The sequence below is a fragment of the Thalassophryne amazonica genome, chromosome 3 (assembly GCF_902500255.1).
Source record: "Thalassophryne amazonica chromosome 3, fThaAma1.1, whole genome shotgun sequence".
Taxonomy (NCBI): domain Eukaryota; kingdom Metazoa; phylum Chordata; class Actinopteri; order Batrachoidiformes; family Batrachoididae; genus Thalassophryne; species Thalassophryne amazonica.
Window position 1 is genome coordinate 8,073,571 of NC_047105.1, and position 13,499 is coordinate 8,087,069.

The 13,499-nt window shown below is 42.9% G+C and overlaps 1 pseudogene; it reads left to right on the forward strand.

The window, feature by feature from the left end:
• Positions 1-247: 247 nt before the first annotated feature.
• Positions 248-13,499, forward strand: part of LOC117506079 — a 49,642-nt pseudogene continuing 36,390 nt past the window's right edge.

The window sequence follows — 13,499 nt, forward strand, 5'->3', positions numbered from 1 at the left end:
TACATCGATCTTTGATGCCATATACACACACGCACACACATATACACACAAAAAGTGGCATGCTGCAATCAGCTGTGTGAGCAGCATCAGAAATAAGATTGGAGAGAGAGACAAAGAGGTAAAAAGGCTGTGTGCATGAGTCCACAGAGGGAGACACGGGCAAGGGAGTGGGGGGGGGGGGGGGTGGGGTGTGAGAGGAGGATGGAAAATGGGGGAGATGGTGTGTATTGGAAGAGGAGGAGGAGGAGGTGGCGGCGGAGGAGGAGGAGGAGGGGTGTAGTGCTGCAGTGGAGAGATGTGCGAGGAGACTGCAGTCTCTGCTTATAGGAGAGATCAGACTATGTTACCAAAGGTGTGAGGAGCTGAAACCCAAACACTTATTGATATTGGATGGGCCATCCTGCAAGGGGGGATTCTCCGTTTGACTGGTGAGTGACATTCTCTTCATTCCTGCAGATTCACACCAGTTATGTGGCATGAATAAAAACCCAAACATGCTCGAAGATGGCTATCTTTTGAGAGCCTTTACATGCTTTTTCTAAATTGACCAATTAATTTGTTATGAACTAAGACGACTGTGTTCGCATTACCAGAAATCAGTCAATCAATCAATCAAAATCCCTGCTCATTGCTAAGATGATTTTTTTTTTTTTTGAGTGATGTCAATCGCTGATGAGCTGCAGCTATCAAAGGGCTGCATGGTAATGTAACCACAAGGTGACCACCAAAGTGGCTACGTGGACATGTTCCAAGTAATCTGTTCAGCAGCTGGCCTCATCCCCGATCCTTTGAGCAACAACAGAACGCTGGTAAAGTTATGGAAGTTGGAGGGTTAAAAGAAGTCTTCTTCATAATTATGGGAGTGGAAAAACAGCACCCCCTGTTTCTTTGTCTGTGGGCAACAGAACTCAGATTTGGTGGTGTCTTCTCGTATTGCTGCATATACCACAGGGTGGAACCGCCTTGGGTCCTGCATGGCTTGTCCATCACCACGCCTCGACAGTCACTATCTGTCTGCTGCAGCCAGGTGAAGCATGGCCGTTCCCTTGGCCTTCTCCTCCAACAGTCATCAGAAACACTGAGGCACCTGTGTGCTGGATTGTTCACAGAACTGCATAGCGTCCAACATGTCACAAGCAAACTGATGTGCATTTTTTGAATTATTATCTCATGTTCCTGGTTTGTTTTTCAGTACTTTGATGAAACGGCATCCAAATCTGCACTTCACGATAGTTAAAGACAAACAAAGCCCTGAAAGGTTTGAAAGGTCTTCTGTTGGGCATGCACCGTTTTAAAAGCACCTGATTCAACCACATTAAGATGAGGGGGCGCAGTTCTACACTTGAACAATTGTGCAGGATTGTCCATTTAGTGGTTCGCACTGTTGCCACACAGCAGAAAGGTCATGGATTCATTTCCCACCTGTGGCTTTTCTGTGTGGAGTTTGCATGTTCACCCCGTGTTTGCGTGGGTTTCCTCCGGGTGCTCTGGTTTCCTCCCACATCCAAAGACATGCGGGTTAGGTGGATTGGACTCTTTAAAATTGTCCGTAGGTGTGTGTATGTGGGTGTGTCTGTGTTTGTTTGTCTATTTGTGGCCCTGCGACAGACTGGCATCCTGTCCTGGGTGTACCCCGCCTCACGCTCTATGACTGCTGGGATAGGCTCCAGCCCCCTGCGACCCTTAATTAGACTAAGCAGTAGAAGATGAATGAATGAATGAATGAATGTCCATTTAGTGGTTCGCACTGTTGCCTCACAGCAGGAAGGTCATGGATTCATTTCCCACCTGTGACTTTTCTGTGTGGAGTTTGCATGTTCTCCCCATGTTTGCGTGGGTTTCCTCCGGGTGCTCTGGTTTCCTCCTACATTTAAAGACACGCAGGTTAGGTGGATTGAAAACTTTATAACTGCCCAGGTCTCCCTTGCAAAAAAGATCTTGATCTCAATGGGACTAACCTTAAATAAAGGTTGAGAAATGGTGCTTCAAGAAAACCTCAGGATGATAATGTAAAACTAAGTTACAAGCCTTACAGAAATGTAAGGGATGATCAAAGGATGCAACGGTCATATTGTAAGAATATACATTTTTGAACTTGTTGAAAATTCAGCCATGGTTAAAACACACAACATCAGAACATCAACATAACAGAATATCCCAGTTCAACACAGACTCTCCAAGGTTCTTCAAGGCAAGAACAAGGTATTAAACTGTGAACTGTCAGGGCGTGGCTTTTGTGGCTGTAGGAGAAAGTTTTGGGCTAAGTCGTAGTCTGAGATTCACTCGACCAGTATTTAAAATTTAGCATCAGACTAAAAAATAACCATGCTCTGAGTCGGTTAAAGATTCCCAACTAGAGAGTCTGACGAATCACACATACGTTGATTGAGGCCCAATTGCATCAGCATGACACATCAGGCCACAATCGAGAAATATTGAGGTGTGGTCTGAAGACCTACAGACACCAGTCTGTGAGCATCTACATATTTGGTCCCATTCACTCAACTGCCCCAAGTGTGTTGCACGTGGCACCATCGAAATGCGATGCACATCTGATGGCGGTCTATATGTAGTTTTTCTGTCATCTGATCGCAGTCTAAAGATTCTGACAGCATCAAAACAGCATCTGAAACTATCTGATCACGGTTGATTGAGCTCTGAGATCAATCGGTTACAGCAAAGCCTGCCGGCATGTCGTGCCACCTTTGCTGTGTGCGTGCGTGTTCATAACGGCTACATGAGCCACTAAGCGTGCATGCGGGGCACACGTGCGCACGTGTCACTGGACACCTTTGCTGAAAGTTTGCTGGCAGTGGGCCAAGCAGTCACACCGCGCGTCAGGCGCAGCTTTGACACATATGGCGTGAGTCCTGTCCATACGTTGGTTGGTGTTCAGTACCAGCAGGGACTGTGCAAAGGGAGGAACACAGCGCTCTCTCCCACTCTGGTCCCATGTTTGCCATCCAGACGTTTGGACATCGGGCAGTCTGAAGCACCTTTTATGGCCATCTGACAGCAGTCTGTGTCATCTACCTGTTATCTACATACGCTTTGGATGCCATCGTGCACGTGTGGACGAGGTAATCTGGATGCATTCTGACACGGCTGGCCACACCTCTTTCCCTCCCAACTATGTCCGATTATGGCAATTTTTGCTGTTTTGGCCTGGTTCCTGCACATTCTTGCTATGTGTGATGGGGGCTTAAGGAAAGTAGCAGACTAAAGTTCTGTACGAATTAATAGTCATGCACTTACCCTGAATTTTCTTGTCCTTTGTGTACGCTTGACAGCCGAAAACTCATTTTATATTTGTTGGGGTTTTGTTTTCATATTTGGTAGGGCATATTCTGTGGATCTTCACCTACAAGGAGTGACAACAATTTGAAAAGGAAAAGAAGTGAAAAATTTCCCAACGCATATCCACAAAAAACCCTGTGTGACATCACCCATAGGTTTTTATTGAAGCCCAAAAATTGCTCATCTAGGTGTGACCTAGATGGGAAGAATGAAGCCCAATCACACATACACACCCCGTCTTTGAGTTATCAGACAAGCTAATATGGAGTTCTGTGTGTATCACAGCGGTCTAAACAAACTCTTTGAGGATGTTGTTTTTTAGATGCACATTCATAGAATTGTGGGACTCTTTAGATTATTTAACATGAAACCCAAACTGCATGTAACTGTTACAGGTATTGGAGTTAAAAAACTGATTCTGAACAAGTCAATGGTTCTCAGTGCTGCTCTTTGAGACTCTGGTGCTCTGTCTGTTTTCCATTTCTCTGTGGTTTAACAATGTGCAATGAGCCAAATCAGCTGTTTTGATGTTCATCCAACTCTTGTTTGGCTGATCAGATGTGTTTAGAGTGAGCAGCAAAGTCAGGCAGAGGAGGATTGAAAACCACTGTTGAGCTGGTTCATTGGGTTCGAGCAAACCATGGACCAAGATGGACATGCATGATGCACGTTGTAAATACAACTAAAGTCTGCACCTGCTGATTCCACTTATTAACATATTTTGAACAGAGGGAAGGAGAACCTCTGGTGGTCCAGTATTCAGCTGCACCCCATCGGCCTTTCATGATGCATTGATTTGCACAATTAACATAACAAGGATAGTCTTTGCCAATGACATTTTGTCCATGTGGCGCGTTTGTCTGTGCATGATCTAGCATGCAGGTTCCTCTGTTGAGGATCCCAGCAGCTGAAGAAGGACAAGGACTCACCTGTTTCACCTGGCTGTGGCAGATACAGTGGGGTAAAAAAGTATTTAGTCAGTCCCTGATTGTGCAAGTTTTCCTACTTAAAAAGATGAGAGAGGTCTGTAATTTTCATCATAGGTACACTTCAACTATGAGAGACAAAATGAGAAAAATAATTCCAGGAAATCACATTGTAGGATTTTTAAAGAGTTTATTTGTAAATTATGGTGGAAAATAAGTATTTGGTCAATAACTAAAGTTCAACTCAATACTTTGTAACATAATCTTTGACCTCTGTCTTTCAATGACAGAGGTCAAACATTTCCTGTAAGTCTTCACCAGGTTTGCACACACTGTAGCTCATATTTTGGTCCATTCCTCCATGCAGATCTCCTCTAGAGCAGTGATGTTTTGGGGCTGTCGCTGGGCAACATGGACTTTCAACTCCCTCAACACATTTTCTATGGGGTTGAGGTCTGGAGACTGGCTTGGCCACTCCAGGACCTTGAAATGCTTTTTACGGAGCCACTCCTTTTTTGCCTGAGCGGTGTGTTTGGGATCATTGTCATGCTGGAAGACCCAGCCATGTTGCATCTTCAATGCTCTCACTGAAGGAAGGAGGTTTTGGCTTAAAATCTCATGATACATGGCCCCATTCATTCTTCCTTTAACACAGATCAGTCGTCCTGTCCCCTTTGCAGAAAAACAGCCCCAAAGCATGATGTTTCCACCCCCGTGCTTCACAGTAGATATGGTGTTCTTGGGATGCAACTCAGCATTCTTCTTCCTCCAAACATGACTAGTTGAGTTTTTACTAAAAAGTTCTATTTTGGTTTCATCTGACCACATGATATTCTCCCAATCCTCTTCTGGATCATCCATATGCTCTCTGGCAAACTTCAGACGGGCCTGGACATGTACTCTCTTAAGCAGGAGGACACGCCTGGCACTGCAAGATTTGAGTCCCTCTCTGCGTAGTGTGTAGCCTTTGTTACTTTGGTCCCAGCTCTCTGCAGGTCATTCATCAGGTTCCTCCATGTAGTTCTGGGATTTTTATTCACCATTCTCATGATCGTTTTGACCCCACGTGATGACATCTTGCATGGAGCCCCAGATCGAGGGAGATTATCAGTGGTCTTGTATGTCTTACATTTTCATACAATTGCTCCCACAGTTGAATTATTCACACCAACCTGCTTGACTATTGTAGATTCACTCTTCCCAGCCTGGTGCAGGGCTACAGTTTTCTTCCTGGTGTCCTGTGACAGCTCTTTGGTCTTGGCCATGGTTGAGTTTGGCGTCTGAATGTTTGAGGCTGTGGACAAGTGTCTTTTATACAGATAACAAGTTCAAACAGGTGCCAGTAATACAGGTAACAGGTGGAGGACAGAAGAGCGTCTTAAAGAAGAAGTTAGAGGTCTGTGAGAGCCAGAAATCTTGCTTGTTTGTGGGTGATCAAATACTCATTTTCCACCATAATTTACAAATAAATTCTTTAAAAATCCAACAATGTGGTTTCCTGATTTTTTTTTTCTTCATTTTGACTCTCATAGTTGAAGTGTACCTATGATGAAAATTACAGACCTCTCTCATCTTTCTAAGTAGGAGAACTTGCACAATCAGAGACTGACTAAATACTTTTTTACCCCACTGTAGATGGTTGTCTGCCTGGATGGTTGCTTCCAAGACCCAAGACGAGTTCCAGTACATGGTTGATGCAGTAAAACGTGTGACTAGTGTATGCTCCCAGATCTACACTCAACAAAAATATAAATGCAACACTTTTGGTTTTGCTCCCATTTTGTATGAGATGAACTCAAAGATCTAAAACTTTTTCCACATACACAATATCACCATTTCCCTCAAATATTGTTCACAAACCAGTCTAAATCTGTGATAGTGAGCACTTCTCCTTTGCTGAGATAATCCATCCCACCTCACAGGTGTGCCATATCAAGATGCTGATTAGACACCATGATTAGTGCACAGGTGTGCCTTAGACTGCCCACAATAAAAGGCCACTCTGAAAGGTGCAGTTTTATCACACAGCACAATGCCACAGATGTCGCAAGATTTGAGGGAGCGTGCAATTGGCATGCTGACAGCAGGAATGTCAACCAGAGCTGTTGCTCGTGTATTGAATGTTCATTTCTCTACCATAAGCCGTCTCCAAAGGCGTTTCAGAGAATTTGGCAGTACATCCAACCAGCCTCACAACCGCAGACCACGTGTAACCACACCAGCCCAGGACCTCCACATCCAGCATGTTCACCTCCAAGATCGTCTGAGACCAGCCACTCGGACAGCTGCTGAAACAATCGGTTTGCATAACCAAAGAATTTCTGCACAAACTGTCAGAAACCGTCTCAGGGAAGCTCATCTGCATGCTCGTCGTCCTCATCGGGGTCTCGACCTGACTCCAGTTTGTCGTCGTAACCGACTTGAGTGGGCAAATGCTCACATTCCCTGGCGTTTGGCACGTTGGAGAGGTGTTCTCTTCACGGATGATGCGAAGGAGATGTGTTGCACTGCATGAGGCAAATAGTGGTCACACCAGATACTGACTGGTATCCCCCCCCAATAAAACAAAACTGCACCTTTCATAGTGGCCTTTTATTGTGGGCAGTCTAAGGCACACCTGTGCACTAATCATGGTGTCTAATCAGCATCTTGATATGGCACACCTGTGAGGTGGGATGGATTATCTCAGCAAAGGAGAAGTGTTCACTGTGACAGATTTCGACTAGTTTGTGAACAATATTTGAGGGAAATGGTGATATTGTGTATGTGGAAAAAGTTTTAGATCTTTGAGTTCATCTCATACAAAATGGGAGCAAAACCAAAAGTGTTGCATTTACATTTTTGTTGAGTATAATCTTGCTTGTCTGTGTGTGCACAGTTAGACCTAATTTCTGATCAGTGTTTCAGAAATGAGAAGATTCTGCCTGAATGAAGGTATTTTTATGCAGATAAACCCTGGATGCAATATGATAAAGTGGCTGATTCTGTAGCATCCCCCTGGACAGGACACCAGTCCGATGAAGGTTACGTCATCATTTACACCTGTGTGGACTGGGACAATCCAGATGAAGCGTCTTGTCTAAGGACACAAACATGTTGCATGATTGGGAATTGAACCTAGATCTACATATTTGTAGCCTGACTCCTTATCCCGCTGATCTACCTGCCACAGGTTAATCAAGATGAAAGGCCATACTCCAAAAAAATAATGGCTGATATTGTGTGAATTACATGCATACAGTTAGATTCCATTACAGTTACATGTATACGTGTATGTATGTGTGTAGCATTATGGCGCAGTGGCGCACTTTAGCCTCAGAAACAAGGACCTGGGTTCAAAAACCACCCATGCTCCATCCTCCTTGTACAACTGGAGTTGTGTCAAGAAGGGCATCTGGCGTAAAAATTTATGCCAAATCAACTTGTGGATCCATATTGGATCCACTGTGGTGACCCCACACCACCACAAGATGCCAAAGACATACACAATATTAAAGTATGAAGCATTTGATAGAAAATTATACAGTCTATGTCCAAAATTAAATTTCAAAAAAAGCCACTACTCATTTACGGAAGCGTATTGCATTCACTTGATAATTTTATTTTTTGGTTTGTTTTTCTGAGAAATTATTTATGTTTTTCTGAGTATTTTTTTTCTGTTTTTGGGAATAATTATTTCTGTTTTTCTGAGTTTTTATGTTTTTCAGAGTAATTTATTTTTATGGTTGGTTTTTCAGAGTAATTTTTTTCCTGATTTTCTGAATTTTTTTTCTTCTGTTTTTTTAGACCATTTTTTTCTGAGTTTAGAGAGCATTTGAAGACATTCATTCATTGAGAGCTCGATTTGGTAACAAACATGACATTGTTCAGTTTAATCACGTTTTACTTTGATCTGGGTTTAAGACACTGGGAGATTGTCCCAGTGTCTTACTGGGACAATCGCATTGCTTGCCTCTACTGCTGGTTGGCTCTCAGTGCGGAATTGTATCACTTCCTGTTCCGGAGCACAGCGGTGTTTTGCTCTATTTGTTAGCTGTTTAATCTGCACTGTTAGATTGATCTAGTTAACTAGATAATGATTTGTTTCCCAGTGTAATCTTCACGTGCCTTAACTAAAGCACTCCCTCTGCTGAATCACCTCTAAATTATTTACGCATTATTCACTTTGTGTGTTTTTAGGAATCCGCTAGCTTAGCGCAGCTACTAGCTCTTAGCCGGTTTAGCATGGCGGCTTCTTCTGTCTCTCCTGCACTTTTCTGCTCTGGGTGTGAAATGTTTAGTTATTCCTCGGCCTCCTTTAGCAGTAATGGTACTTGTAATAAGTGTAGCTTATTCGTAGCTTTGGAGGCCAGGCTGGGTGAATTGGAGACTCGGCTCCGCACCGTGGAAAATTCTACAGCTAGCCAGGCCCCTGTAGTCGGTGCGGACCAAGGTAGCTTAGCCGCCGTTAGTTTCCCTCTGGCAGATCCCGAGCAGCCGGGAAAGCAGGCCGGCTGGTTGTCTGTGAGGAGGAAGCGTAGTTCTAAACAAAAGCCCCGTGTACACCGCCAACCCGTTCACATTTCTAACCGTTTATCCCCACTCGGCGACACACCCGCCGAGGATCAAACTCTGGTTATTGGCAACTCTGTTTTGAGAAATGTGAAGTTAGCGACACCAGCAACCATAGTCAAATGTCTTCCGGGGGCCAGAGCAGGCGACATTGGAAATTTGAAATTGCTGGCTAAGGCTAAGCGTAAATTTGGTAAGATTGTAATTCACGTCGGCAGTAATGACACCCGGTTACGCCAATCGGAGGTCACTAAAATTAACATTGAATCGGTGTGTAACTTTGCAAAAACAATGAAGGACTCTGTAGTTTTCTCTAGGTCCCTCCCCAATCGGACCGGGAGTGACATGTTTAGCCGCATGTTCTCCTTGAATTGCTGGCTGTCTGAGTGGTGTCCAAAAAATGAGGTGGGCTTCATAGATAATGGCAAAGCTTCTGGGGAAAACCTGGTCTTGTTAGGAGAGACGGCATCCATCCCACTTTGGATGGAGCAGCTCTCATTTCTAGAAATCTGGCCAATTTTCTTAAATCCTCCAAACCGTGACTATCCAGGGTTGGGACCAGGAAGCAGAGTTGTAGTCTTACACACCTCTCTGCAGCTTCTCTCCCCCTGCCATCCCCTCATTACCCCATCCCCGTAGAGACGGTGCCTGCTCCCAGACCACCAATAACCATCAAAAATCTATTTAAGCATAAAAATTCAAAAAGAAAAAATAATATAGCACCTTCAACTGCACCACAGACTAAAACAGTTAAATGTGGTCTATTAAACATTAGGTCTCTCTCTTCTAAGTCCCTGTTAGTAAATGATATAATAATTGATCAACATATTGATTTATTCTGCCTTACAGAAACCTGGTTACAGCAGGATGAATATGTTAGTTTAAATGAGTCAACACCCCCGAGTCACACTAACTGCCAGAATGCTCGTAGCACGGGCCGAGGCTGAGGATTAGCAGCAATCTTCCATTCCAGCTTATTAATTAATCAAAAACCCAGACAGAGCTTTAATTCATTTGAAAGCTTGACTCTTAGTCTTGTCCATCCAAATTGGAAGTCACAAAAGCCAGTTTTATTTGTTATTATCTATCGTCCACCTGGTCGTTACTGTGAGTTTCTCTGTGAATTTTCAGACCTTTTGTCTGACTTAGTGCTTAGCTCAGATAAGATAATTATAGTGGGCGATTTTAACATCCACACAGATGCTGAGAATGACAGCCTCAACACTGCATTTAACCTATTATTAGACTCAATTGGCTTTGCACAAAATGTAAATGAGTCCACCCACCACTTTAATCATATCTTAGATCTTGTTCTGACTTATGGTATGGAAATTGAAGACTTAACAGTATTCCCTAAAAACTCCCTTCTGTCTGATCATTTCTTAATAACATTTACATTTACTCTGATGGACTACCCAGCAGTGGGGAATAAGTTTCATTACACTAGAAGTCTTTCAGAAAGCGCTGTAACTAGGTTTAAGGATATGATTCCTTCTTTATGTTCTCTAATGCCATATACCAACACAGTATCTCGTCAATAGTTTTACATCCTCATTGAAGACAACTTTGGATGCTGTAGCTCCTCTGAAAAAGAGAGCTTTAAATCAGAAGTGCCTGACTCCGTGGTATAACTCACAAACTCGCAGCTTAAAGCAGATAACCTGTAAGTTGGAGAGGAAATGGCGTCTCACTAATTTAGAAGATCTTCACTTAGCCTGGAAAAAGAGTCTGTTGCTCTATAAAAAAAGCCCTCCGTAAAGCTAGGACATCTTACTACTCATCACTAATTGAAGAAAATAAGAACAACCCCAGGTTTCTTTTCAGCACTGTAGCCAGGCTGACAAAGAGTCAGAGCTCTATTGAGCTGAGTATTCCTTTAACTTTAACTAGTAATGACTTGATGACTTTCTTTGCTAATAAAATTTTAACTATTAGAGAAAAAATTACTCATAACCATCCCAAAGACGTATCGTTATCTTTGGCTGCTTTCAGTGATGCCGGTATTTGGTTAGACTCTTTCTCTCCGATTGTTCTGTCTGAGTTATTTTCATTAGTTACTTCATCCAAACCATCAACATGTCTGTTGGACCCCATTCCTACCAGGCTGCTCAAGGAAGCCCTACCATTATTTAATGCTTCGATCTTAAATATGATCAATCTATCTTTATTAGTTGGCTATGTACCACAGGCTTTTAAGGTGGCAGTAATTAAACCATTACTTAAAAAGCCATCACTTGACCCAGCTATCTTAGCTAATTATAGGCCAATCTCCAACCTTCCTTTTCTCTCAAAAATTCTTGAAAGGGTAGTTGTAAAACAGCCAAGCCAGCCAAGAGATGTAGTCCCTCCAGCATGTCCTGGGTCTTCCCCGGGGCCTCCTCCCAATGGGACGTGCCCGGAACACCTCTCCAGCGAGGCGTCCAGGGGGCATCCGGAAAAGATGCCCGAGCCACCTCAACTGGCTCCTTTCGACGTGGAGGAGCAGCGGCTCGACTCCGAGCTCCTCCCGAGTGACCGAGCTCCTCACCCTATCTCTAAGGGAGCACCCAGCCACCCTGCGGAGGAAACTCATCTTGGCCGCTTGTACTCGCGATCGCGTTCTTTCAGTCATGAGACAAATCTCATGACCATAGGTGAGGATCGGAACGTAGATCGATCGGTAAATCAAGCGCTTTGCCCCCTACTCAGCTCTCTCTTCACCACGACGGTCTGATACCATAGGTATTAAAGGCACTGCGCTACGGTGGTTTGAATCATATTTGTCTAATAGATTACAATTTGTTCATGTAAATGGGGAATCTTCTTCACAGACTAAGGTTAATTATGGAGTTCCACAAGGTTCTGTGCTAGGACCAATTTTATTCACTTTATACATGCTTCCCTTAGGCAGTATTATTAGACGGTATTGCTTAAATTTTCATTGTTACGCAGATGATACCCAGCTTTATCTATCCATGAAGCCAGAGGACACACAGCAATTAGCTAAACTGCAGGATTGTCTTACAGACATAAAGACATGGATGACCTCTAATTTCCTGCTTTTAAACTCATAAAACTGAAGTTATTGTACGTGGCCCCACAAATCTTAGAAACACGGTGTCTAACCAGATCCTTACTCTGGATGGCATTACCCTGACCTCTAGTAATACTGTGAGAAATCTTGGAGTCATTTTTGATCAGGATATGTCATTCAAAGCGCATATTAAACAAATATGTAGGACTGCTTTTTTGCATTTACGCAATATCTCTAAAATTAGAAAGGTCTTGTCTCAGAGTGATGCTGAAAAAACTAATTCATGCATTTATTTCCTCTAGGCTGGACTATTGTAATTCATTATTATCAGGTTGTCCTAAAAGTTCCCTAAAAAGCCTTCAGTTAATTCAAAATGCTGCAGCTAGAGTACTAACGGGGACTAGAAGGAGAGAGCATATCTCACCCATATTGGCCTCTCTTCATTGGCTTCCTGTTAATTCTAGAATAGAATTTAAAATTCTTCTTCTTACTTATAAGGTTTTGAATAATCAGGTCCCATCTTATCTTAGGGACCTCATATCACCCCAATAGAGTGCTTCACTCTCAGACTGCAGGCTTACTTGTAGTTCCTAGGGTTTGTAAGAGTAGAATGGGAGGCAGAGCCTTCAGCTTTCAGGCTCCTCTCCTGTGGAACCAGCTCCCAATTCAGATCAGGGAGACAGACACCCTCTCTACTTTTAAGATTAGGCTTAAAACTTTCCTTTTTGCTAAAGCTTATAGTTAGGGCTGGATCAGGTGACCCTGAACCATCCCTTAGTTATGCTGCTATAGACTTAGACTGCTGGGGGGTTCCCATGATGCACTGAGTGTTTCTTTCTCTTTTTGTTCTGTATGCACCACTCTGCATTTAATCATTAGTGATTGATCTGTGCTCCCCTCCACAGCATGTCTTTTTCTTGGTTCTCTCCCTCAGCCCCAACCAGTCCCAGCAGAAGACTGCCCCTCCCTGAGCCTGGTTCTGCTGGAGGTTTCTTCCTGTTAAAAGGGCGTTTTTCCTTCCCACTGTCGCCAAGTGCTTGCTCACAGGGGGTCGTTTTGACCGTTGGGGTTTTTACGTAATTATTGTATGGCCTTGCCTTACAATATAAAGCGCCTTGGGGCAACTGTTTGTTGTGATTTGGTGCTATATAAATAAAATTGATTGATTGATTGATTGCCCTGTTTTTAAGTCATATAGATGATATTATCATTAGTTTGTCGACTCTACGCAGGCACCTGAGGACTTTGTGGCTGTTCAGAAGGAAAGCCCATTCAGAGCTGCTAAACATAGCAGTTTTTCTCCAGGATCAGTTGGACATATACGGTATGCTCCATGGATACAGGATGATGCATTTAAAATGCATTCAGACTGGCTATGTGGTCACTCAAGAAATAGTAAAAAAAAAAAACCTAAAAATAAATGAGTCAGAAAAACAAACCTAAAAAATAAATTAGTCAGAAAAACAAACCAAAAAAAAAAAATATAAATTAACAGAAAACAAACCAAAAAAAAATAAATAAATAAATAAATTACTCAGAAAGCAAACCAAAAAAACCCAAACAAATTACTCAGAAAAACACAAATAATTATTCAGAAAAACAAACCAAATAAATAAATTACTCAGAAAAACAGAAATAATTATTCCCCCCCCCAAAAAAACAGACAAAAAAGAAATTACTCGGGAAAAATGCAAATAATTACTCTGAAAAAC